Source organism: Marmota marmota, unplaced genomic scaffold (assembly GCF_001458135.2).
Source record: "Marmota marmota marmota unplaced genomic scaffold, marMar, whole genome shotgun sequence".
Lineage (NCBI taxonomy): Eukaryota > Metazoa > Chordata > Mammalia > Rodentia > Sciuridae > Marmota > Marmota marmota.
The window spans coordinates 5,830,993-5,856,662 of NW_026000283.1; the positions used below are offsets into that span (position 1 = coordinate 5,830,993).

The 25,670-nt window shown below is 34.7% G+C and overlaps 1 protein-coding gene and 1 long non-coding RNA gene across 5 annotated transcripts in view; both read left to right on the plus strand.

Moving 5' to 3' along the window:
* Positions 1-24,506, plus strand: LOC125614390. The gene is made up of 3 exons (XR_007344993.1): positions 1-206; positions 7,750-7,752; positions 24,461-24,506. It is a non-coding gene; the product is annotated as an uncharacterized LOC125614390 (long non-coding RNA).
* Positions 1-25,670, plus strand: part of Tenm1 (teneurin transmembrane protein 1) — a 796,988-nt gene that overhangs the window by 249,274 nt on the left and 522,044 nt on the right. The gene's annotated exons all lie outside the window — the stretch shown is intronic.

The following is a 25,670-nucleotide window of genomic DNA, read 5'->3' on the forward strand; positions in this document are numbered from 1 at the left end:
GATTTCCAGTTTTCCCAGCACCATTTGTTGAAGAGGCTATCTTATTTCCAATATATGTTTTTGGTGCCTTTGTCTAATGTAAGATAACTGTAATTATATGGGTTAGTCTTTGTGTCCTCTATTCCGTACCATTTGTCTACCAGTTTATTTTGGGGCCAATACCATGCTGTTTTTGTTACTATTGCTCTGTAGTATATTAAGGTCTGGTATAGTGATGCCACCTGCTTCACTCTTCTTGCTAAGGATTGCTTTAGCTATTCTGGGCCTCTTATTTTTCTAGAAGAATTTCATAACTGCTTTTTCTATTTCTATGAGGAATATCATTGGGATTTTAATTGGAATTGTATTAAATCTATATAGTGCTTTTGATTTGACAATATTGTTTCTGCCTATCCAAGAACAAGGTGGACCTTTCCATCATCTAAGGTCTTCTTTAATCTTTCTTTAGTGTTCTGTTGTTTTTATTGTAGAGGTCTTTCACCTCTTTAGTTAAGCTGATTCCTAAGTATTTTAATTTTTTTTGAGGCTATTGTAAATGAGATACTTTCCTTCATTTCCTTCTCAGAGGATTTGTCACTGATATACAGACTTTGATTTATGGGTGTTGGTTTTATATTCTGCTACTTTGCTGAATTCATTTACTAGTTCTAGAAGTTTTCTGGTGGAAATTTTTGGGTCTTGGAATCATATCATTGGCAAATAGTGCTAATTTGAGTTATTCTTTTCCTATCTGTATTCTTTTAATTTCTTTCATCTGTATAATTGCTGTGGCCAGTGTTTTAACAGACTCTTCTCAGGAGAAGATATACAATCAATCAACAAATACATGAAAAAATGTTCAACATCTCTAGCAATTAGAGAAATGCAAAGCAAAACCACTCTTAAGATTTCATCTCAGTCCAATCAGAATGGCAGCTTATATTAAGAATACAAACAACAATAAGTATTGGCGAGGATATGGGGAAAAAGGCACACTCATACATTGCTGGTTGGGACTGCAAATTGGTGCAGCCAATATGGAAAGCAGTATGGAGAATCCTTGGAAATCTGGGAATAGTACGACCGTTTGACCCAGCTATCCCATCCTTGATCTATACCCATAGGACTTAAAAACATCATACTATAGGGACACAGCCACATCAATGTTTATAGTAGCACAATTCACAACAGCTAAACTATGGAACCAACCTAGATATCCCTCAGTAGATGAATGGATAAAGAAAATGTGGTATATATACACAATGGAATATTACTCAGCATTAAAAGAGAATAAAATCATGGCATTTGCAGATAAATGGATGGAGTTGGAGAATATAATACTAAGTGAAGTTAGTCCCCCCAAAACTAATGCTGGATGTTTTCTCTGATATAAGGATGCTGATTCATAATGTGGCTGGGGGGTGGAGTATCGGAGGATTAGATGAACTCTAGATAGTGCAAAGAGGAGGGAGGGGAAGGGAGGGGGCATGGCGGTAGGAAAGATGGTGAAATGAGATGGACACCATCAGCCTAAGTATATGTATGAAGAGAAGAAGAATGGTGTGACTCTATTTTGTGTACTACCAGAGATATGAAAAATTGTGGCTCTATATGTGTAATATGTATTGTAATGTATTCTGCTGTCATATATGACAAACTAAAATTTAAAAAAAAAAGCCCTATGTCATTTAGATACACTTCTTTTTAATATTTATTTTGTAGTTTTAGATGGACAGAATGCCTTTGTTATTTTTTTGTGGTGCTGAGGATCGAACCCAGTGCCTCACGCATGCGAGGCAAGCACTCTGCCACTGAGCTACAGCCCCAGCACCTAGATACACTTCTGATCCCAATTTTGCAGTTACAAAATTGAGGTGTAGGGAAGATGGTTAATTTTCCCAAGATTGAATGTATGTCTGCTGGCCACTGAAGGTTATGTTCTTAATCAATATACTATATATGTTAAAAGATATTTATAAAATATAGTAGTTGATATTCAGATGGGTCTATAATGGATGATGATGCTTTTTATTCCATTAGAAATATGTGTTTGGGGAGGCTGGTAGAGCGCTGTCTAGCACGTGTGAGGTGCTGGGTTCAATCCTCAGCACCACATAAAAATAAGTAAATAAAATAAAGGCATTGTGTCCAACTACAACTAAAAAAGTAAAATAAAATAAAATAGAAAGAAATATGTGTTTGGTTTTCCTAGTGTGATTTTCAGGTATAACCTGACATGTGTGCACTTTAATATAAAAAATCTAATGTCATTTCCATTAGGCCAATATAACTTGCAAGATAACTGTGAAAAACCAAAATATATTCTATAACCAAGGAAAAAAATGTCATTTTCTTGCCTAGACAGCTATGTAGTATAAAGATCAAATTCTCTATTTTGTTCTAACATTATGCACTAACTACCTAAATTAACTAAGCCAGAGATAATTTACTCATTGATAACCAATTTATTCCAAGGTCTTAAGTTTAAAAGCCTTGCTTCTTTTGAAGTTCATAACATCTGACTTTTCTTTTCTCCTTTCTACCTCATTAAAATGGTCTATCAATCTTCAGACTGGCAGGCATTTTCAGTATCTTATTGTTGCATTATGGTCTTCTTCACTTAATTTCCTAGTATCTGCAGGAAAGCCCATGTTCAGGTAAATATTTTTTCTAATCCCTAAGCCTTATAGTTCCTTGACATCCTCAGCAAATACTCTTGTCATGATCATCAGTGCCTCCATGGTGCTAAAAGCAAAGGTCAATCCTTAGTTTTCATTTTGACTTTTCAGCAGCATTTGATGATCACTCTTTCACTTGGTTTTTAGGATATCATATCCTTCTGAGTTTCCTTCTATCCAATTTAATATTCCTTCTCACTTTCCTTTATTGGATCCTTTTCATCTTTGCAACCATTAAACATTGGAGGGCATGATGACCTAACCTTCAAACCTCTTCTCTTTCCTTTGCTGCACTTACTCTTGTGATCAGAATATCCTGATTCATGCTATTAATACCATTTAAGTGCTGAAAAAGTTTACCTCTCCCCCCAAATTCATATTCATATATCCAGCTTCCTATATCTCTACTTGGATGTCTAATAAGTATTTCAAAATTAACATATGTATATTGTATATCACTTGATCTCCACCTCAAATTTTCTCATTCCACTTTTGAATTCCATCTGTTGCTGCAGGTACTAGCTGCATCAGACATAGATGAACAACATCTCTTCTCAGTTATCTGTCTATACCAGATAGCTCTAACTTATTGCAGTTTCTGCTATCCGTATATGAAATGCCTGTTGCAACCCATTCAGCCATTCTGAGGCATGTGTAAATATAGAAATGTGAGAGAGTTAGCACATCTTGGTATAACCATTGACATAGAGGAAAAAGAGAGCCATTCCTCACTACCTCCCTCTTCTGTGTTCCAACAGACAACTTTCCAGCTATTTTACAAGCTCTTCAGAAGGGCCCAGTAAGATTAAACTTCATGCCTAGAGCTGTGACCAGCTCCAAAACTCACCCTTCAGTTGGCTTTTCTTACTTCCCTTTTTCGGTTTGACTTGTCCTCCATTTCTGTTTTGGGAATCACTTCACAGTGCATTGTATCACATTCTGCTTCTGGAGATATCCAGGCTGAAATATATTCAAAATGCCTGACTCTCCATTCAAAACCTGTACCTCCATCCTTCTTTATCTCAAATTCTGACAACACTTTTCTCCAGGTCCTTATTTCAAAACTTTGGCATGGTTCCGGATTCCATCTACTTTATCAACAATACTTTGTTATCTCTACTTATAAAACATACTCAAAATCTGACCACTTCTCATTGTCTTCTTTGCTACTGCTCTGGTCCAAGCCATCATCAGTTTTCATATTGACTTTTGCAATAGTCTTCTAACTGATTTCCCTTCTTCTGCCCTTATCCCCCTACAGTTGACTCAAAATATAATAGCCAGAATGATACTTTTTAAACCAGAGGCAGATCATGTCTCTCCCCTCACTTAGAACCAAGACCTTACTAATGTGACTTCCCTTTCTATTTAAGACGCCCATCTCCTACTATCTCTTCCTCATTCATTCTGTTATAACTATTCTATGATGTTTCTTAAAAGTAAGAATATTTCTGCCTTTGTAGTCACTATTCCCTGTCTGCCTGAAATGTTCTTCCTCTTATGTCTATCAGTCTTAGTCTCTCACCTGATGCAGATACTTACTCAGATATTACCATCTCATTGAGGTATTTCCTGACCGTGCTATTGGAAATAGCCATCCTCCCATGCATATCACTTTTCTTTCTTTTTTTCCTCTCCATAGTACTTATCACTTAGATAACCATATAATTTATTACACAAACTGGGAAATTTTTAAGAGTAAACGGGTACTCTAGGAAGAATTACACTAAGCCCACAGGTATAAACCAAAACTGAGAAAGACTGATATTATTATGGTCACCCTACTTATCAGCATCTAATATACTCTTTGACTTATTTTTTATTTATACTTTATTTACTTAAACTTATACACACACACACTATACCTTATGTATGCCTTATCTGGAGTAAACTGTATATTTTGTCATATTTAGCAGTATATTTTTATTTTATTCATTTATTTTCTGTCTTTCTCATTAAAACAAAGTTCTGTGAAAGCAGGAGTTTTTGTTCTCAATCTGATCCCTGTTGTCAGAACTGTGTCTGAATGTACTACACATGTGGTAAAAATTTATTTAATTAATGCAAACTAATGGAATACTAAAATAGGATCTGGAACATCATTAGCTCTCAATTAATGTTAGTTATTATCAATACTCATTATTATTGTTATTGTTCTTTGTCATCAGCACATAATTAGCTTTCAATGTTAGTTATTATTATCAATGCTTAATATTATTGTTCTTTGTCATCAAACAAAAGTGATTGCTTTTAGCTCTGAGAATGATGTTTCTTGGGTGGCATTACTCTATTTTATTTACTCTTCAGTAATATTTTCATAGGCTACCTATATTGAGATGCTTGCAACTGCCAAATAATTTTTATTTAAATGGTTTGCTCTCCTACAGCTTTTTAATCAGAATGCCTAGTAGTTGTGTGATTGCAGTCCTTTGTGATTCATGACATACCAATAAATTGTTATTTTACATATCAGGAGAGATAAAAAATTAGCTAGTAAAACCTAGTGTGAGTTTATATTAAAAATACATTGGATTAATTTATTTAAAGTCCAGTTATGAACATTTTAAAAGATGCTAGAACTTCTAATTGTAAGAATACATAAAATAATTCTTGTATACCTAATCCAGTTGGGAACTGTGGCTAAAAATAGCTTAGAAGAGTGATTTTGAGTTCTTTCAGTAGAATTCTAGAAATGCAAATTCAGATAATTGTAATGATCAATCATTTACTGGTATGTTAATTTCTTAATGCATTCAATTTATCAGCAGCAGGTTTTTCCTAATTCTAAAGAAGCAATGCTTAATTCTCTTTTTACTGATTAATTGTGGAGAATTATACTTCTGGCAGTTGACAAAGGGACTTACATGGCTTGCTTCAATACCATTCAAGACATAGGTAAATAACAAAAGTAAACAATTCGTGAGAAGTGGAAACATAATTAACAGCATTCTTATGAATATTTGTCTCCTCTCACAAAAATCCTAGCAAGCTGTGGCAAGAGCTTCCAGTTTTCTTTGGATGAGAAGTACTTGTTAACTAATCAATGTATAATCCCAAATGATCCTTAAACATCAAAAAATTGACATTGTCCAATTAGCTAATTCAATTGGACAAGCATTATGGAGCATTTACTATTCAAGTGATTTTCTTTTGGTCACACACACAAATTTAATATAGCAGGACCCCTTTATAAAGTTCATGTTGGAAAGTATAACTGATAGCTTTTTTATTTTGGCTTTTGATTTACTGAGATTATTTATTTCAAGACAGAATTTTCTCTATAGTACATCTGTAGCCTTATAATCGTAGGCTGTGTTATAATAGGATTGTGCTTTATTGAGAGAATGGATGAATTGATACTTGGTAAGTTCTTTCATATTAATACTGAATTCCATGCTGAGGAGCCTTGTCTTCTAACCTTTTGTGCAGACAGTGTCCCTTATTCCCATTTTGCCCCCCTTTTGGATTGCTTCTACTATATGGTCTACCAGAAAGATCACATTACTGGGTCAAGACTCATGCTTTCAATTTTGCTTCATTCACTCACTGAATGACCTGAGGTCTTCTTTTAACTGCCTTTACTAGTATATTAATAGTCACCTGGGGTCTTGTGGCACAGTTAATCAAAGTCCTAAAAATAATTTGAAATGTACAGCCCTCTCTTCTGCCCCTAGAGAGAATCTTTGAACCAAAGAAGAAAAGTAGAATGGAAAGGGAGATTTGCTAGGATAATCAACAATATCTCTGTGTGATGATTTTTCTTTCAGCACTTTCCTCTCTTATCCTCCTTAGTCTCCTAAAACTGAAATAATCATTTCATGAAAGTCTTCTTTATAATTTCTCATTTGAAGAACAGACCTTAGAAAGTGACAAGAATGTTATCTATTTGAAATAGAAATAATAAAGCTTATGATATTTCTTTATGAGGCTTGTGTTGATTTAAAAAAAAATCCAGAAATGACTTCTAAGTTATATGCTTATCATATAACATCAGTTTGATATGCATGTAGAAATGATTGAGCAGAAGTGATTGAACCCTAGCAATATCTAAATTGTAACAAGGAGTCACCTAGAAATTTAGTTCTCCTCTAAATTACTTTGTTGTGTCTTTCCCCCCACTCTTTTTATGTCTTTTTCCAATGCCATTACCATTATTCAGTGGCTTTCTGTTGCCATTAGTAGAATTTTAACCTTATCAAAATAACTGAAAAATTCAAAGGTTCATCTTTGAGCTATTCATAGTGAGCCCAGTGGAAAAAATGCTCAAGGTAGACTTTGGTATGCTTTAAGCACATTAATCTATGCGGGGGGGGGATGGGGAGGATTTCAGAACTTTTGTGTTTCTATTGGCAGTGAAGAAGATACTGAGGAAAGGTGAAAGATGTATTGGAACGTGTCCAGGTATGATGATAGTATAATAATCTAGAGAAATAGATGATGAGGTATTTAACTTAGGCATTGAATATCCAAATAAAGAAAATAAGACATACGTGACAGATTAGTATTGCAGACTTAAGTGACTGACTGGATGTGAGACAGAAAGGAAATCAATATTTCTATCTTTGATAAAAATTGGTAAAAGGACAGAAAACTAGTAATCAAGGTACAGGAAGCAATAAATGCAGAACGTTTGAGAAAAACTATTCTCTTTTGAACTTGACTTTTTGGGACTGTAGGTTATCCATGTAGAAATATCGAGTATGAATTTAGATATACAATACTTGGAGTAGTGGAACCAGAAAATGTATTTAGAAATAGTTAATGTACAAATGATACAGGAGATTGGATGTGATCAAAAAGGAAGAGCATTGACAGTGAGTGGAAAATATAAAAGAAGGGAAAGGACAAAATCCTGGGGCCCATCAATATCTCAAGGGCCACTAAGAAGAGGATTACAGGGAAATGCTGAGAAATAGAGAAATAATGGTGAATCAAGACCATGTGGCATTCCATAAGTCAAGAAACTATGAAGAATGCAGACTCTAAAATCCTTATCAGATTTAGCATTTAGGAGTTCATTGCTGGCTTCAACAAGTGAGTTTTTAGTGTTGAAGGCAAATTTCAGTAGGTTGAGGAATAAATGGAAAGGAAGGAAGTGGAGACATGAAGTTTAGGCTTCACTGAAGCTGGATATGGTGGTGTACACCTGTAATTTTAGTGACTCAGGAGGTTGGAGCAGGAGCACAAGTTCAAGGCTAGCTTGGGAGACTTGGGGAGACCCTCAGCAACTTAGTGAGACACTGTCTCTAAATAAAATCTAAAAAGGGGACTGGGGTTGCAGCTTAGCTGTGGAGCACTTGCCTCAAACATGTGAGACACTTGGTTCGATCCTCAGCACCATATAAAAAAATTAATACAAAGGTTAAAAAACAAACAAATAAAACCAAAACAAAAATAAATAAATAAAAAGAACTGGGGATGCAGCTCAGTAGTAAAGCAACCCTAGGTTCATACCCTCCCCCAAAATGCTTGGCTGAGAGGGATGGGTTGGTTAAAGAAAGAGGCAATAGCTAAAAGAGAATACAAATTTCAGGAAGGAATTTTTATTGTCTCATTTATTTGTTTCTGTATGGAAAGAAAATTGAGCATATAAGCTGATCTTCTCCTTCCAGAGTAGCAATGAACAAATATTTGATGTATGAATGAATGAATGCTTGTAGATTGAGAAAGAAAAACAAATGAAGAAAAAAATGAAATGGTAGGAAACAGAGGCAGTACCTGATAGAGCAAGGTCCTAAAGAAAGCCTAAAGGGATTGAGATCCAGAGTACAGATTGAAGGTTTAGTCTCTGAAATATGAGAAGAGGAGAGATAATTGAATGAGTTTAGTGTGTCTCATAGCATCTGTTTTTTTTTTTTTTTTTGTTGTTGTTGTTGTTGTTGTTGTTGTTAAGTATAGGAAACAATGTCATCTGTCAAGATTTGCTGAGAGAAGGTCCGGAGTAGAATAAGAAACATTAGCAGAGTGAATAATAATAGAACAGACTAGGAACAAATATACTAAGAGGTAATAGGGTTTCAGGGAATGTTAACATACTCACATGTTAGGATGTTGGTTTTAAGTGACAGAAAGTCAACTCAAACTGGCTTAAACCTAAAGGGGGAAATTATTGGCTCAGGAAATTTTAGAAAAATTTGCATATCAAACTGCAGAAAGGGCAGAGAGATATGACTGACATCAGAAATAACCAGAGCTAATGAATTTACATACTATCAGCACAGTTTTTAAATATTTCTAGTGGTCTTTGTTTTTCAGCTTATTTATTTTCACATATAGGCTTTCTTCACAGTGAGAAACATGGATGGTAAAGGATCTTGAGCTTTTCCTCTTATAGTTCTAGCAACCCTGATAGAGGAGGATTCCATTTGAGCAAGGACTCTGATTAGCCTTGCTTTGTTTGGTTGTCCACTGCTGGGTCAATCAATCATGGCCAGAAGTAGGATCTGTGAAATGTATCTTGATTGATAAAGCTCGGGTCAGATGTTCACACATGAATGAATTGGCTATGGCAGTTCATTTCATCATTCAACTATTATTTGTTTGGTTGTTACAGCGTTCCAAATCTTATTGTACATGTTGGAAATGTAGCACTGAAAAATATAGAAATGGCCCCCACTTTGGTGAGCTTACACTCTTGTAAAGAGAAATTGATAATAAACAATTTAATTCTGGTTACTGATATATTCCCTAAAGATATTAAAATAGGCATAACTGATATTAAAAAATATAATAAAAAGATATTAAAATAGAGAGTAACTGGTGATGGAGTCTACTGCACACTGAATAGTCAGGGAATTCAGAATATATGACACTATGATCACAAAAAGCAACAAGTTATTTGAAGATCTGGATGAAGATCTTGAGGCAGAGGGAAGAAAAATTGCAAAATCCCTGGGTAAGGAATGACATATTTAATTTACAGAAAGAAGGAAATTATGAAAAGGTTATGGTGAATGAAAGTATGAGATGGGGTGAGAGAAGTAGGCAGGAGCTATATCCCATAGGTCCTTATAGTTGCTATAAGAAATGGCTGCTGGAGCTGGGGTTGTGGCTCAGTGGTAGAGCACTCTCCTAGCACATGTGAGGCACTGGGTTCAATCCTCAACACCACATAAAAACTATCAGCATAGTTTTTAAATATTTCTAGTGGTCTTTGTAAAATGAATAAAATAAAGGTGTCTACAAGTAAAAACAATTAAAAAAAGAGAGAGAAATGGCTGCTGTTGCTGTTGAGAGTTGACCCAGTTAATGCAAAGAGCATGGCTTTTTTTTTTTTTTTTTTTTTTGGTAACAGGGATTGAACCCAGGGGCGCTTAACCACTGAGCAACATTCCCAGCCCTTTTTATGTTTTATTTTGCGACAGAGTCTCACTAACTTGCTTAGGGCCTTACTAAATTGCTGAGGCTGGCTATGAACTTGTGATCCTCCTGCCTCAGCCTCCGGAGCCACTGAAATTAGAGGTGTGTGCCACTGTGCCCAGCCAAAGAGCAATTCTTATATCTAGTAACAATTTAGGTGGAGAGAAATATGCCTAGAAAAGTAATATGAAGCATAGTAACATGAGATTTCTTATCAGCTCAGATATCGGAATATTATGAACTAAGGTAATATCACTTACAGCATTGACAGGGCAGATCAAACAGAAAGATGAAGGAGAAAGCAAACATCATGTGATTAAGTGACTAGTTGAAACAACTGATCCTGGATTCAAAACACATGTAAAATGGCTGAAGATAGGAGGGAGGCTGGTAGACTGGGAGATTAGAAACAGGTTATTGATCTTGTGGTCTTTGTCAAGGTTGAAGAGTAGGTTGTATGTCCATTGGAAACTCAATATGTAGGAGAGTCAGACTGGCAGAGAAAGATTTCCTAATCAAAGATATTGGAATAGTCTTTCTTATTCAGATGAATATTTCTTTTTTTATATTTATGTATATCCCATCTAAGTCCATGAATATCTTGTTAGTGAACCTAGTTCCAGGAACTTGCTGCCGTGGGTTCAAGTTACTCTCTCTTACCTCCTCCCTTTTTAAATTGTGATCTTTTCCATTATTAAACATTGGCTTTTTTCCCAGGGATGGCACTGAAGAAGAAAATCAATGACATATCTAGCCAGCCGGCTTGGACTGAATGGGCATTCAAATAGACTCCAAGGGCCAAGTACAGATGGTGATTTATTGTGCATACAACTTCTACAGAATGCCTTCATTTGAGCATTGATGTATATACAATTACTCACCGGAATGCTGCAGTTTTACAATTTAACCAGAAATCTATGGAGAGATTATGTTCACCAAGAAATCCACAAAAGTATTTTTTGCCCTTTTTGGCAATTCTACAAAATCTCGGTAGTCTTCTGCATTAAGAAAAGAGATTTCAAAAACAATTCTCCAATTTTAACATATTTCTCACTATTGTCATCCTTATACAATTCCCATTTCAGAACCAATTCAGATTTATTAAACCATATTCCTCTCCTGACATATAAGTAGATGGAGTTGCTAGAGGCAAATCATTTAGTGTGGCTATTGTGAAACCTAAAATTGCAGTAGTTATCTACACATATCACAGTATTGCTCATTGTAAAAATCGTTTTTAGACATTGTTTATGTGATACAGAAACAGCCAAATGAAAGTTGAACAGTTTAAATAAACCAGATACTTGACATTGCATGGGCAAGGAAAACAACGAGGGCACTTCAAAATATCTTTTTCTTATTGGAAATAGTTTAGTGACTATTTGCCCTTATAATGTGAACTTCATTTGAAATTGTAAGGAGATTATTACCTTGAGGAGAATCATTTCCAAAACTCTTGCTTTTTCTCTATGGCGAAATATTAGTTAATTGGTGTGCTATTTGGGGAATGGCATTATGTTCAGGCATTTATGGGTTTATATTGTGTTGTGTTTTATGATATTATGGAGAATGGGCGGTTCTGGTTTACAACTGGAATTAAACTATGTTTTTCTTTCCATCAACATATATGGAATTATATCAAAATGCATATTCTTTAATTTTTTGGCTAAATTTCAGTGATAAAGTGTTAATCATTTTAATAGAAACAGTTCAGATCACTCTTTAATGCGAACAATACACAGTCAAGATTAATAGAAGCTATAAATAAAAAGAAGCTGTAATAGTATTGATAAAAATCAGCTCAGCAAATGAAAATGAGGAAATTCAATAACAAATAATATACTGCAATGACATAGTCCATCGAGTTACTATATGAGGCAGCATGAATAATAACCCTTCAAGTTATTTATGCTCCTTGCAATAAAATCAGTATCTTGGATAGTAAGCTACTAGAAGGGATTAACAAATTTGGTTTGTATGGTGCTAAGCCTTGTACCATCCTCATATTAAGTTTGAATATATGCATTGGTACTATATAACAGTACTTTTTGAAATGTGATTCTGCCCACCATAGACAGACTTTCAACTTCTCATTAGGGTTTTCTTTATCTATATTTTCTATTTCCTTTTTTCAAGGAGTTTCTCTGTATTACTCCATTTTTTAGTTCTATAATAAAATACTTGTGGCAAGCAACTTTACAAATAAAATAAGCTTATTTTGGTTCAAGGTTCTGGAGGTGCCTGGTGTAGGGTCCTCATCTGGTGATCACCTTCCTGCTGGCAAAGTCATAAGGTGGTGCTGAGCATCACATGGCATGAGAAAGCAAGCACACATGTGTTCTCATCTCTAACTCGTTTTATAAAGTCACCGGAATTCAGTCACAGAGATTCCACCCTAATTATTTTATCCACACATATTCACTTCCCAAAGGACCCACTTCTAAACACCATAGTAAAATTAAGTTTCCATGTTTTAATATTATTAAGATATGATTTGGGGTATTAAACTCCTATATGAGTTAAGTCAAGGGAGAAGAAGGACAACCCATATTCAAATCACAGCATTTTCCATTCAGATCTTAGTGTGAGTTCTGTACTGGATAAGCTCATGGTCTATGACTCTTGGTACAGGGAGAAACACTTACAGGAACATCATTTATTTACTGAGCATTGCAATAAGCCCTCTTAACAGTAATAAAAATAAAATTTTGGACTCTTCCTTCCTTACAGAGAGACCAGACAAGAAGAATTAACATGTACTGTGAAAGTGTGTTAAAGAAATTAAATAAAACTTGCCAACAAATAAAAATTAGCTGATAGTACCATTTTATTTTAATGGAATTGACTCATTTATGATAGTATTTCTCTATATGGGTGATCATAGTGATTGTTGATTCAGTATTATTGTATCATTTGTTGAATAAATGAATGACTAAATGGGTGAATGTTTTCAGTGGTCCTTGCCAATATATATGGATAAGGTGTGGTTGATAAATGCTTAATAGTTATGTGACATGTTAAGAATTGTGACTATCTACTAAAGACCTCTTTATTAAGAGTGCACGTCCATGATTAAACATGTTTTGGGTTTGCCAAAGATGGCACATCATTGTCATTATTTGTACCCCTAGTCATTACCTATTATGTATTTTTTTTAGTATTGCATTCAAGAAATATAGAGAAAATATCTATTATGTGCTAAATATAGAATATAGTGGTGAATGAAATAAATATAGACACTGTCTTCATTCAGATTATGGGGTCTATTTGGAGAGGCATAGTAACCAGCACTATGAAGGTTACCAACAGGGTGTAGTTAGAAAATAACAGGGTAAGGCTAGGGGTCTACTAAATGTGTTCAAGGAAAGTCAATCTAAAGAATATCCTTTCACTGTATATAAGAAGGATAGGACAGAGCCAAGTATGAGATAAGTCAGGGACCAAGCATTCCAAGCAGGGGAACAGCATTTATAAAGTTTCTAATGCATGAATGTGTTTGGTGTGCTTTGGCACCTGTAAGGAAGACAATGTGTTGATATTGTAGAAAGGAAGGGGAAAGGTGCTGCTCAGTGACATAGGGAAATCCAAAGAACAGATTTAGAACTCTGAAGGCCTGCTAAAGATTTAGCCTTTTTCTTAATGATAATGGGAATAAATTGCTGGGCTTTGATCAGGGGTAGGAGTGATGTTTATATATTTAGAAGAAATCTTTGGCAGTTTTTTGGATAATGGATGTGAAATATAAAAAGGAATAGAAGTCAATTATAAAGTTATTTGCAAAACTCCATTCAAGAGGTGAAGTAAAAGGGAAATGGAGTAATTTGAAATATATTTTGGAAAGAGAAAGGGAAGAATCAAGAATGAATGAGTAAGGTTTCTGTCTGGAGAGACTGAAGTAAGGAAGATTGAGAAGGGAATGGGTTTCAGTTTGGAAATCAAAAATTCTGTTTTAAACATTTTCATTTTGAGATACCCATGAGATATCTAAAAATATAAATAGGTAGTTACATTTTCCTGTCAGTGATGTAGCAAGTTTGGATGTTTCTACAATGAGTATAAGTGGCAATAGTGGTTTGAGTGTCATGCCTTAATTAATTAATTCAACAAACATTTGTTGATTCTTTAATACTTGGCACATTTTGAGCCAAGCACTGGGAATACAAAGGTATAGTCACTGCCAATAAGGAATTTGTTGTAATCAAGTTGGGAGATTAAAAAATAGATTAAAATATATTGTATTTAAAAAATAGGAGGAACATCTAACTCAAATAGGGGATTAGAAAAGTCTGAGAAGGATTCCTGTAATAAATGACATTGAATTAAGTTCAAAAGTAAAATCTAGCCAGGCACAGAGGGGCAAAAGAAATTTCAGACCTATCTTGGTTAGAAAAGGTATACCAATAATGGATGTCAGATGAATCTGAAAATTTGAAACATTTCAGTGTTTTTAACAACAGAATATTTATGTCCATGAGATATTATTATTAAATATGTCCATAATATCAGAATCATAGAAATAAAAGAACTGTTAGAAATTACCTAGTATAGCCACCAAATTTTACAGATGGAGAATTGGACTCAGAGAGAATTTGCCTGCCCAAATCATCAGTTATGTAACTGTCAGTGTCATCAATAATTAAATGATGCCCCAAAGCATTAATTTAATTCTCAAAATTTCCCACTATAACAGAAATTATTTACTCTCAGAGAGATTGCATTATCCTCAACTCTTCTCAGTAATTATTTCCCCCTTAATTCACAATAAACAATGTGAGTCAATTCTTCAATAACTAATAATAAGCAGCCTTGTGCTACACATATATATTAAAATATAATGTTTCAAAAGAAGAGTTGTAGTTACATTCTTTTTACTTCCAAAATCATTGATAAGTCCCTATTTTCTTCTACAAATCATAGCACTGTTTTGGGATAAAGATGAAAGAGTTGACTACTCAAAATTCAATTATATTTTGATTTTGCTGCTCTTATCCTTTTCCAGACTGATTCCCTAAACTATTGCTTTCCTACCTGTTCTGTCACCATGGTTTCTAGTACTATACACATAAGGAAACAGCAACTCACAAGCCACAGAGGCAGTAGTCAAAAGAACATAAGCCATTTTTCTTTCCCTTTCCTTTCTGCAGTGCCAAATTCACAATGTAAGTGAGCAAAAAACTTTGCTAGCAAAGACCACAAATTATGCCATAACAATAGCAACAATGTCTTTAAAATCAAAGGAAAGGATCCTGTAGTAGGACCTAACAAATTTAGACTAGATAAGAAGAAGCACGTCTGTATGTATGAATATATTAGTAAGAATTGAAATTTTATTACTCTGAAATACACTCTCGTGTAATGCAAGTCCATGTGATTTCTTTGGAGGATAATTGTGGTAACATCTGATGAAAACAAACCTTAATCTCTATCAGCAGGGATTGATTAAAAATCAGTTATTTCATCTATGTAGTCATTAAAAAGGATGTAGACAGCTATACCCCTAAAATAATATTTTGTTAAACAAATTAAACAGAGCAGTCTGTTAGAAGCTCCCAAAATTCTTTGAAAATGTTAAAATCTATATTCATATATTCACAGATATGCACAAATTACAATTAATACATATATAAAAGGCACATGGACACACTTACAAATATATGTGTGTGTGTGTGTATAAGAGATACACAAATATTTTTAATAGTTTCCTCTTGGAGTAGCACGTGGAAACAAGGATGGAAAGAAGTAGCATTTTTTATCATATATATGATGAAAGCTTCATAATTCCAGTGACTCTGGAGGTTGAGACAAGAGGATAGCAAGTTCAAGGCCAGCTTCAGCAACTTAGCCAGACCCTGTCTTAAATAAAATTTAAAAAGGACTGGGGAAGTGGCTTGGTGGTAATGTGCCTCTGGTTTCAATCCCCAGTATTCCCCAAAAAACAGTATGGGATAACATGTGAAGATATTTATGTGGAAAATAAATTGCACAAAATAACACACACACACACACACACACACACACACACATATATATATATATTAAAATGTATAACAATGGTTCTAAAATGCAATGGCACTTAAATTAGGTAAAGTATGGTCAAGTGAAGATCCTTTGATGCCTGCAATGAAGGGAAGGGAGGGGGTGTAGGAATACAAAAGATAGTGAAATGAATCTGACATAATTTTCCTATGTACATGTATGAATACACCACAGTGAATCCTATATTCATGTAAGTCCACAAGAATGGGGTACTAAATAGAATACAACTTAGACATATTCCATGCTTCTATAATTATATACAAATGGATTCTACTATCATGTATAATTAAAAAGAACCAATAAAAATAAATAAATAAAAAGGTAAAAACAAAAAAAAATTATTACCAACTATTGGAATGTAAATACATGCATTTAAAGTGCTTTTTAAATGTTTATTTTAGATAGTTTAAGCTTTCATTTTCAAATTTTAAATTATTGTATGCACATTGTTTAGTAGTAGTAAATTTCTAACAAAATTTGTTGAAATTTTAGAAAATTCTGGACATGTAGAACATTAATGAGGATTTGAAACATCTTTTTGAAATTCATATTCCTCTTTTTAAAGTATCCTTTGGAAACACTAAATTAAATTTTGTAATATAAGTTTCAAAACACTCAAAACTATTCTATTCACTTTTTGTAAAATATATATTTTTAGTTGTAGATGGACACAATTATTTTATTTTATTTATTTTTATGTGGTGCTGAAGATTGAACCCAATGCCTCATGCGTGCTAGTCACGTGCTCTACCATTGAGCTACAGCCCAGCCCCCTCTATTCACTCTTGATGAATCTTTAGATCTGTTTATCCTCTTTGGAGTCATGAACATGTAAGGTTTGACTGGTGGGAGCCAAAGTTTACAACTTTGAGTTTGTGTTAGAGGGTTTTCTCAGTTCTTGCATTTCATGTGCCTTTTGTGTTTGATTGCTGGCCTTTTGGACTTTTCACTGCTCATTAATATCTTCTTCAGAATGCAGCTAGCTGAAAAGAAAGTTAAAATACAAACTGATTAATACTCCTGCTCCAGGATAATCCAGGAGTAGGACTCCATGAAAAGCAGAGGCTAATTTTTTCTACTATCACCACAAGGATAATCAAGAGTTGGAGCTGTAGAGTTGGGAGGATTTGGGTTTAAGATTACTCCTGGGATTATTTTAAAATAGAATTTATGATTGGTTTGAATGAAAATTCACTAAGTTTAGTGACTTTATTATGAAACACATTTAGAGACACCTCTTGGGATTTTTTTTATTCTAGTACTGATGATGATCTTAAACCTAATTATGCAAAAAGATGTTGGAAATTTAATTAAGGTTAAAAATTCAAAAATTTATTTTTCTATTTGCATTATATGCAAGTTTAGAAAAATCCCAAATGAATTGTGGTGATTTATTTCACTTTAATCTCTAGGGACTTTAATTTCCATATTAATAAAATATTTATTCAAATTCTTACACTCAGGATTAAATATAGTGACTGTGACTCCTACTGAAGGTTATGTTTGGAATCTCATAATTCCCTTATGTCTTAGTTACAAATATTCTTTGTGGAATTTTTTTTTTTTTTTTTTTGTATTTCAAATCCTATCTATACTCAAGGCCTAACTCAAATCTTCCTCTTTGATACAAAGTCTTCCTTCACCATGTCTGAATTCAATATATATTGCTCTCTGCCTTCTGTGTACTCTTACAGTTTTTACTATCTGACATTCACAGTCTTGCAGTTGACTGTTTACTGGCTTAAGCATTGGTTGTAAAGATGATCTGCCCAATGAAATGGTAAGTTCCTTAAAGATAGTGACTGCAAATACTTTTAATTGTATTGATATGTCCCTCAAATTCCTATGATATACCTAACAGAGTACTTAGTAGGTGCTCAACACTATTGGATTTTTAAAGTCCATTTTGGGCTATACACATTACATTTAAAATTCTTCCTATCTCACTAGTGCCACTGCCTCAATTAGTTCCATCCCTTAATATATCATTTTTTTTACAAGGCAGGACAAAATATTGCCACTGATATTGAACTCTAGTTTGGCTTATCTGCTGGCGGCAGGCTTTCCTGTAGGGCATTGTGAACGTTTACAAAGCCAGTATAGCTAATCTGTTACAGAGCTATCTTGCCCTTTTGGTCTGATTTATTTTCATGGGGTTGCAATATTCTCTGGGTTACTGTGGAAGCTTAGAATTCGGTTTTTGCAAGCATCAGTGACCAGATAGCAACATTTTAGAACCAGAAATGATGGCATGTTTATAAGTGACCTTCCATGCTTAAAGGCCACTAGGACATTGTGGGAATTATGCATATGTACATATGAGAGAGGGAGAGGGAGAGCTTGTGTGTGTGTGTGTGTGTGTGTCTTTCCTACCCCCCGAAACCTCTACCTACCCTATCAGTCCCAATAAGTCCCAATAGACTTCATGCCACCTGAGATCCAGTAATTTAAAATAATATTTTAATATAGCACATAATAATTTGCCTCCTTTCCTTGAGGTAGGCAAATAAAATGTTTGCCTCATTTCCTCTGTGCAGGCCTTTAAAGAATTCCCTTCTATTGGCCAGAAAATCAATTTCAGAGACTATGAAATTTGAAAGAGTTGAGTGGAATCTTACATGGCTACTGTGCAGCAATTCCTGCCAAGAAAATAACTTAAGAGGAGTCAGGGACAATATTTAAGGGTCGCAAGAGGCATCCTATTCTGCTCTTGGGCGTTTTCTGCTGTTTCAGCCTCATGGTTTCTCTCCCTGAAAAGAACAGGTTTGCCTGACAGCAGGTGTGTTTGTTCTACTTTTCCTATGGCAGCTGTCACTCCCCAGGTAACTCCCTTTTCCAGGTGGTGACTTCTTACAACCCATCATCTTTTTTCCTGGCCACCATTACTTTAAAAAAAGATTTGGCTGTCAACCCTTCCATGTTGGACTTCAGATTCTGTTGAAATTTTATTGTTGTCATTGTTGATTTTGATTTTTTTCTTTCGTGTTTTGAAGATTTTTTTAAAAGGAAAAATATGTCTTTCAATGGATTCTGTTTTCAATTCAGACAAACTTAACATTTTCCTTTTAAATGCCTTCATGAAAGTCAGCAGCCCTCTTTGATTTGTGTGGAGTTTTGAAGCCTTCTTCTGTGACAGCTTTGGGTTTCTCCATTTTTGCATTTTCTAGTTGATTGTGGGGTCCATCCTCAGTCAAGACACCTGCTGCTGGGACTGCCAGTCACCACATGCTTGGCTTTCATCCTTCCTCGTTTCTATTCATAGCGTGCACTTCTCATAACTCTAAAGGACTGTTTGATGCCCCACGTTGTTTAATATCTACATGATTAAAGCAGCTGAGAGAATTAGCACATGTCCCGAGCCTAAGGAAAAATCTAGTCTAAAAGAAATTATATCACAAGCCCAGATCATTTTTAATAAGCTCTGCTGCTCAATCTTACCTATTCGTCTTTTAGGCTCCCTTGGGCATTTTGTAGGTATTTGAGAGTTAGCTTTAAAAGGATTCTTTCAGGCATGTGTTTGACTCTCAATATAACATTTACTGAGCCCCAACAGTGTACAGTACACTTAGAGTGTTCCCATGGTAAGGTACAAAAGAAGCAAGCATGCCATTCTAACAGTTAAGGTATCAAGTGATCTGGACCTCAGAATGGAGAGGAAGACAAACTGCACAAACATAAAAGTCCTGGGTGCATTTTGAAAATAAATGTTGAACAAACAATAGCAGTTATTATTTTTGTTGTTACATAACTCTATCAGAATATAAACTTTTTTCAACACTGTGCATGGTTTTACTGATATCACTCAGGACCCTCGTGATAAAAGCTGTCTGGGAATTAGTTTACACTATAGCTTGATAGTAATATAAGTGAGGAAAGGAATACAAAAAACTGTTCAAAGAGATGGAAAGTTCTAAATCATGAAATTTTGTGTGTGTGTGTGTGTGTGTGTGTGTGGTGCTGGGGATTGAACCCAGGGCCTTGTGCATTTGGGGGCAAGCACTCTACCAGTTGAGCTATATCCTCAGCCCCAATTTAATTTTTTAACTTTTGAATATATTTTTCAATGAAAACTTGATCTTATTTTTTCTCATTTATGATAAAACATTGAACTTTGAAAGTAGACTTTTCATAGAAAATAAAATTTTTTTTAATGCTAAAATTTTGTTCCCAGAGTTCTGTGGTTTGAATGCCCTCTCCAAAACTTATGTTGAAGGGCTACTCAGTTGGTAGAGAGCTTGCTTTGCATGCACAAGGCCCTGGGTTCAATTCCCAGCAAAACACACACACACACACACACAAAAATAACTTATGTTGAAATTTAATTGCCATTGTGGTGGTATTAAAAGGTGAAACCATTAAGAGTTGATAAGAAAATGAGAACTTTGTTCTTCTGAATGTATACATGTATTTATCATAGGAGTGGTTTTCTAATTAAAGCAAATTCAGCTCTGTCTTGCTCTGTGTCTCACACTCACTCCTCTTCCACCTTCTACCATGGGATGAAGCAGCAGAAAGTCCCTCCTGAGATGCTAATGCTATGTTCTTAGTTCCCTGCCTCCAGAACAATGAGCCAAACAAACTTCTATTGTTTAAAAATTACCTAGTCTGTGGGATTCTGGTCTAGATAAATAAAGTAGACTAAGACACAGAGTATGTCCAACTTTTCCACAAATCTAACCCATGGTAATTATGAGACATAACCTATTAGAAATTAGAATGCCAAAGCCATGTCATAAAATTAATAGGTAGCAAAGATTTATAATGAATTATTTGAAAAATTTACACCATCACATTAGCACATTGCTTAGTTGTATTATAACAGTAGAAAGCCTGGCATAAGAAAGAGCCTGTAAGAGTTCCAAGCAATGTGCCTGAAGTCACTTACCTACAGGTGAATTCTCTAGTGGCAGTTATCACAATTTATGCTAGAGGCTTATTTCTATGCAGACATAATCTCTGGCAGAATTTTTGCAGCCTCTGTTGACAAGATTGACAGTGTCTATAGGCCCAGTCTACTAGGGAACACAAGTAATCAGTTAGATGTTGGAAAATATTTATGTCTTAACCATGTGTCATGTGCCTAGCTAGTTAGAAACTATTGGGATATAAGAGGGATAAATAATTCCCTTGGGTACTTTATAGGGCTGACATACTTAAAGTAACTAAAATAGTGACGAGGTTATATTTAATAAAATACCACCGGGGGAAAGGTGAGTATTTTAGGATGTTAGAAAAGGGAGAGATCAGTTAGAGTAATACAGAAAGTCTTCATAAAGGAATTGGAACTTGAGCTAAACTCAAAAGATAGGTGGAAGAGGCGGAATGAAAGGGGAAATCTTTTCAAATTGAGAACAATTCAGAGGAAAGCAAAGATGAGACCTGGTATTTTTGTAGTACAAATGGAAACCAGCTTGATGGGCATGGAAGATACGTTTGAAATCAATAGAAAGTAAGTTAGGTAGGGCCAGATTATTAAAAGACCTTGAAAACCAGGTTAAATACTTTGAATTAAATATATTAGGAAATGAGAGACCTTTGCTAGATATAAAGTAGGGAGGGATACAGTATAATCATTGAATATACATTTTTTAAGAAGATGAATACAGTATGGATATATTAGGCTGGAAAGTGGAGAGGAAGATATACAAATATTATCATAGCTACAGAATAAGCACATATTTTATTTCAATCTCAACTTTCAGTGTCATGAAATCCATTTCAACAAAATTGTAGATGCCAATGTTACAGTCATGGCCAAGGCTGGGGGGACCTTGTACTTGCCTATGTGGAGAACATCTCTATTTCTCAAATTTGATTCAATTTGTATACAATTGTTATTCCTTTTTATTAGACCAGTCTTTAAAATTTTCTCTTTCTAAGGCTGATGCAATATCCCAGAAACTTTTGTTGTACAAAATGTGGAACATATAAAAAGATGGAATTTTTAGGAGAAAAAATACATATGAATAAGTAAACCAAAATGATTTATATGGATGATCCCAAACCCAGGTTGTAGATAAAAATAGAAGGACAAACAGGTGTTCTTTCAAATAAAACAAACTAGATAACAAAGAGGCAGAACTTGGGACATAAACCAAGTCTCACTTGAATTTTATGTAAAAAAATTTACTTATTTCAATTTTGATTCGTTCACTGGGTCACTTCCTTGTCAAACCTTGTAAATACAAATTTGCTCAGATTTATATCTTCATCAAGGGAAATTGATTGTTAAATTTGAGGGAAGGTAATATTTTTCTTTAAAAAATGAAGATTAAAATACAAGAATGCTACTTCTCTAAGAAAATTTTTTAAAATATAATTGATATAAAAAACAATTTAACTAAATGACTGACACTATAATGAAAAAGGAAAGTCAATTATATTTTACTTATTAGTCTTTTGCCTTAGTTTTCTTTCCTTTAGACCAGTGGTTCAAACCTGGCTCTCCATTTGGATCACTATGAGAACTTTTAAAACAGTACAATGCCTAGAGTTAGGAGTGTAGCTCAGTGGTACACAGTGCTTGCCTACCTAGAATGTGTGACATCTTAGGTTTATCCCTAGCACACACATACACAGAAGAGGTTGGGAGAGAAGGAGAGGAGAGAGGAGGGGAGTGGGTTGGGAAAGGAAAGGAGAGGTCCACTGCCCAGATGCTACCTTAAATTAATATAACTTTGATATTTTCTGAAGTTTCCTAGAGGGTTCTAACAGGGAGGCAGAGTTGAGAAGTAAATCCCTCTTTCCTCCTCATATACTCCATTTGAAGGAAATAACACTTCTTGCAAGGGATGGATATTTTAACTACGCTAAAAAGTAATGTTGCACTTATGAATGAAAACTCTTTAAGGCAGTTCCTTGATTTGTTCATTTTTGTATAAACTCATAATACTTTGGCCCATAATGTTTAGAGAATTAATGGTAAATAAAAGTGTAAGTAGTACCCGAGATTGGAAATAGGACCCAAGGCATGTGGGTTATTGTCTAACAGATGAGGGGAAGAAAAAAACCCAAATTTGGGGAAACCGTAGTTGATGGTATAGCAAGAAAATCTTGGATGAGTCCTATGAATATAAAATGATAATCTGGAACTGTAGTTTATTACTAGAAACTACATATGATGAATTTGTTGTTGCTGGGTATCTCATATCTTTGTAAAATGAGGAAAATCTAGCCCTATCTACCTTGTAGGATTGAGTTGAGCTTCAACTAAAATTTGTAGTAATGAATGTTCATTTGACAGTATTTTAAAGTACACTCTGCTGTTCTATGTAACCATATTTTTGTCAGGATGAAAAACTTAGAAGAATCAGTAGAGCATTAGACTACTACAACTGCCATTGACCGTCAAATTCAGTAAAAGTGTGAGAAATAGACTGCCTTTATAACCCCAAGAGGGGTTGATGTTCACATAGAACATTGCATAATTTTGGCATACATTGATAATGCAATGGAAATAATTATAGAAAGGGAAATTGACATGAATTTAATTTCCAGGTACAGCATTAACTTGGTTTATGAACTCAGATTACATGTACATTTTTGTACTTGCATTTATTCCTGCATTAAAGAGATAGAATCAATGTATTAGAATTTGTTGAAATCCATAATCAATCTATACAGCAATCTATACAGCATATTTGAGCACCTATTGTGTCAGACACCATTTTTAGGACTGAGAACATAGCAGTGAAGAAAAATAAATATGTTCCCTACCCTAGTGAAGCTTACATTCTAGTAGGAGGTGGGGCCTAACATAACTCCAAGTACAAGGAATTTCTACTGAAAAAAGAAATAATAAAACAAAGTAGGGGCTGGGTGCAGTGGCTCATGCCTGTAATTCCAGTGGCTTGGGAGGCTGAGACAGAAGAGTTGTGAGTTCAAAGCCAGCCTCAATAACAGCAAGGCTCTAAGCAACTCAGTGAGACCCTGTCTCTAAATAAAATACAAAAACAAGCTCGGAATGTGGCTCAGTAGTCAAGTGCCCCTGAGTTCAATCCCCATATATACACAATGGAATATTAGCAATAAAAGAGAATAAAATCATGGCATTTTCAGGTAAATGGATGGAGTTAGACAAGATAATGCTAAGTGAAGTTAGCCAATCCCCAAAAAACAAATGCTGATTGTTTTCTTTGATATAAGGAGGCTGATTCATAATGGGATGGGGAGTGGGGGCATGGGAGGAATAGATGAACTCTAGATAGGGCAGAGGAGTTGGAGGGGAAGGGAGGGGGCATGAGGGTAGGAAAGACTGTGGAATGAGATGGACATCATTACCCTAAGGGTTTTTTTTTAAATCTTTTTTTTTGGTGGGGTTCTTTTTTTTTGTCTTTTTTGGAACTCGGGGTCGAACCCAGGGCTTTGTGAATGCAAGGCAGACGCTTTGCCACTGAGCTACATCGCAGCCCTAAGTACGTGTATGAAGACACGAATGGTATGCATATACTTTGTGTACAATCAGAGATATGAAAAATTGTGCTCTATATGTGTAATAAGAATCATAATGCATTCCACTGTCACATATAAATAAAAAAATTAATTAAAACAAAACAAAACAAAACGAAAACCAAAGTATAGATACAGAGAAGTGGAAAGAGGCAAAAGTGCTGATTTTTCTATTGCCAAGATCCACCATGTGTACTTTCTACATGTGGCTTTTATTTAATCTTCACAACTATCCTATGAAATAGATATTATCATCTTTATTTTATGGAGAGGGAAACTGTGGCTCAAAGAGTTCAAACAGCTTGCCTAAGGTTACTCACTAGTTGCATAACAGAGTTAGAATTGGAACTCTGATTTTCTTAAGTTCAGAAACCTTGTTATTTCTACTACATGTGGCCAACATTAAAGTGACAAATCTATTTTTCCACATTCCTTTATGCAGAATAGGAGTGTTGAACTTTATCAGAGATTTAAATCTAGCATCCTATCCAGGCTTTATGTCCCAAAGATATATTCTTAAATAGTAACATTTTTAAAAATTGAATTAGTTATCAGCATTTAAGAGGAAGAAAATTCACATAAAATTGTTGATTTCCAACTTGTCTCAAATTACTAGAAAGTCTAACAACCTCAGGCCTGTGTTCCCACATAGCAATGACCAGCTGAAGCTGAGCAGCATCACTTCAGTGAAATAGAATACATACTCTTTGGGTTCCTACAGCCCCTCACCCAGCCCATGGTATCCTATCTTACCCATTTCACTCATTTCTCTTACTTACCAGGCCCATGTAGAAATTTGAATTTGTAACTCACTAGACTAGATAGTCTGAAAATCCCCTTCAAATTCTAAAGTAGTGATTCAATGCTGAAAATTCAGGCTTAGTGATAAGCTTTTTAAAATATTAATTTGATAATCTGAGCTATATATTTTTTTTAATTTTTAAATTTTTTATTGTTGGCTGTTCAAAACATTACATAGTTCTTGATATATCATATTTCACACTTTGATTCAAGTGGGTTATGAGCTCCCATTTTTACACCATATACAGATTGCAGAATCACATCAGTTACCCATCTATTGATTTACATATTGCCATACTAGTGTCTGTTGTATTCTGCTGCCTTTCCTATCCTCTACTATCCCCCCTCCCCTCCCCTCCCCTCCCCTCT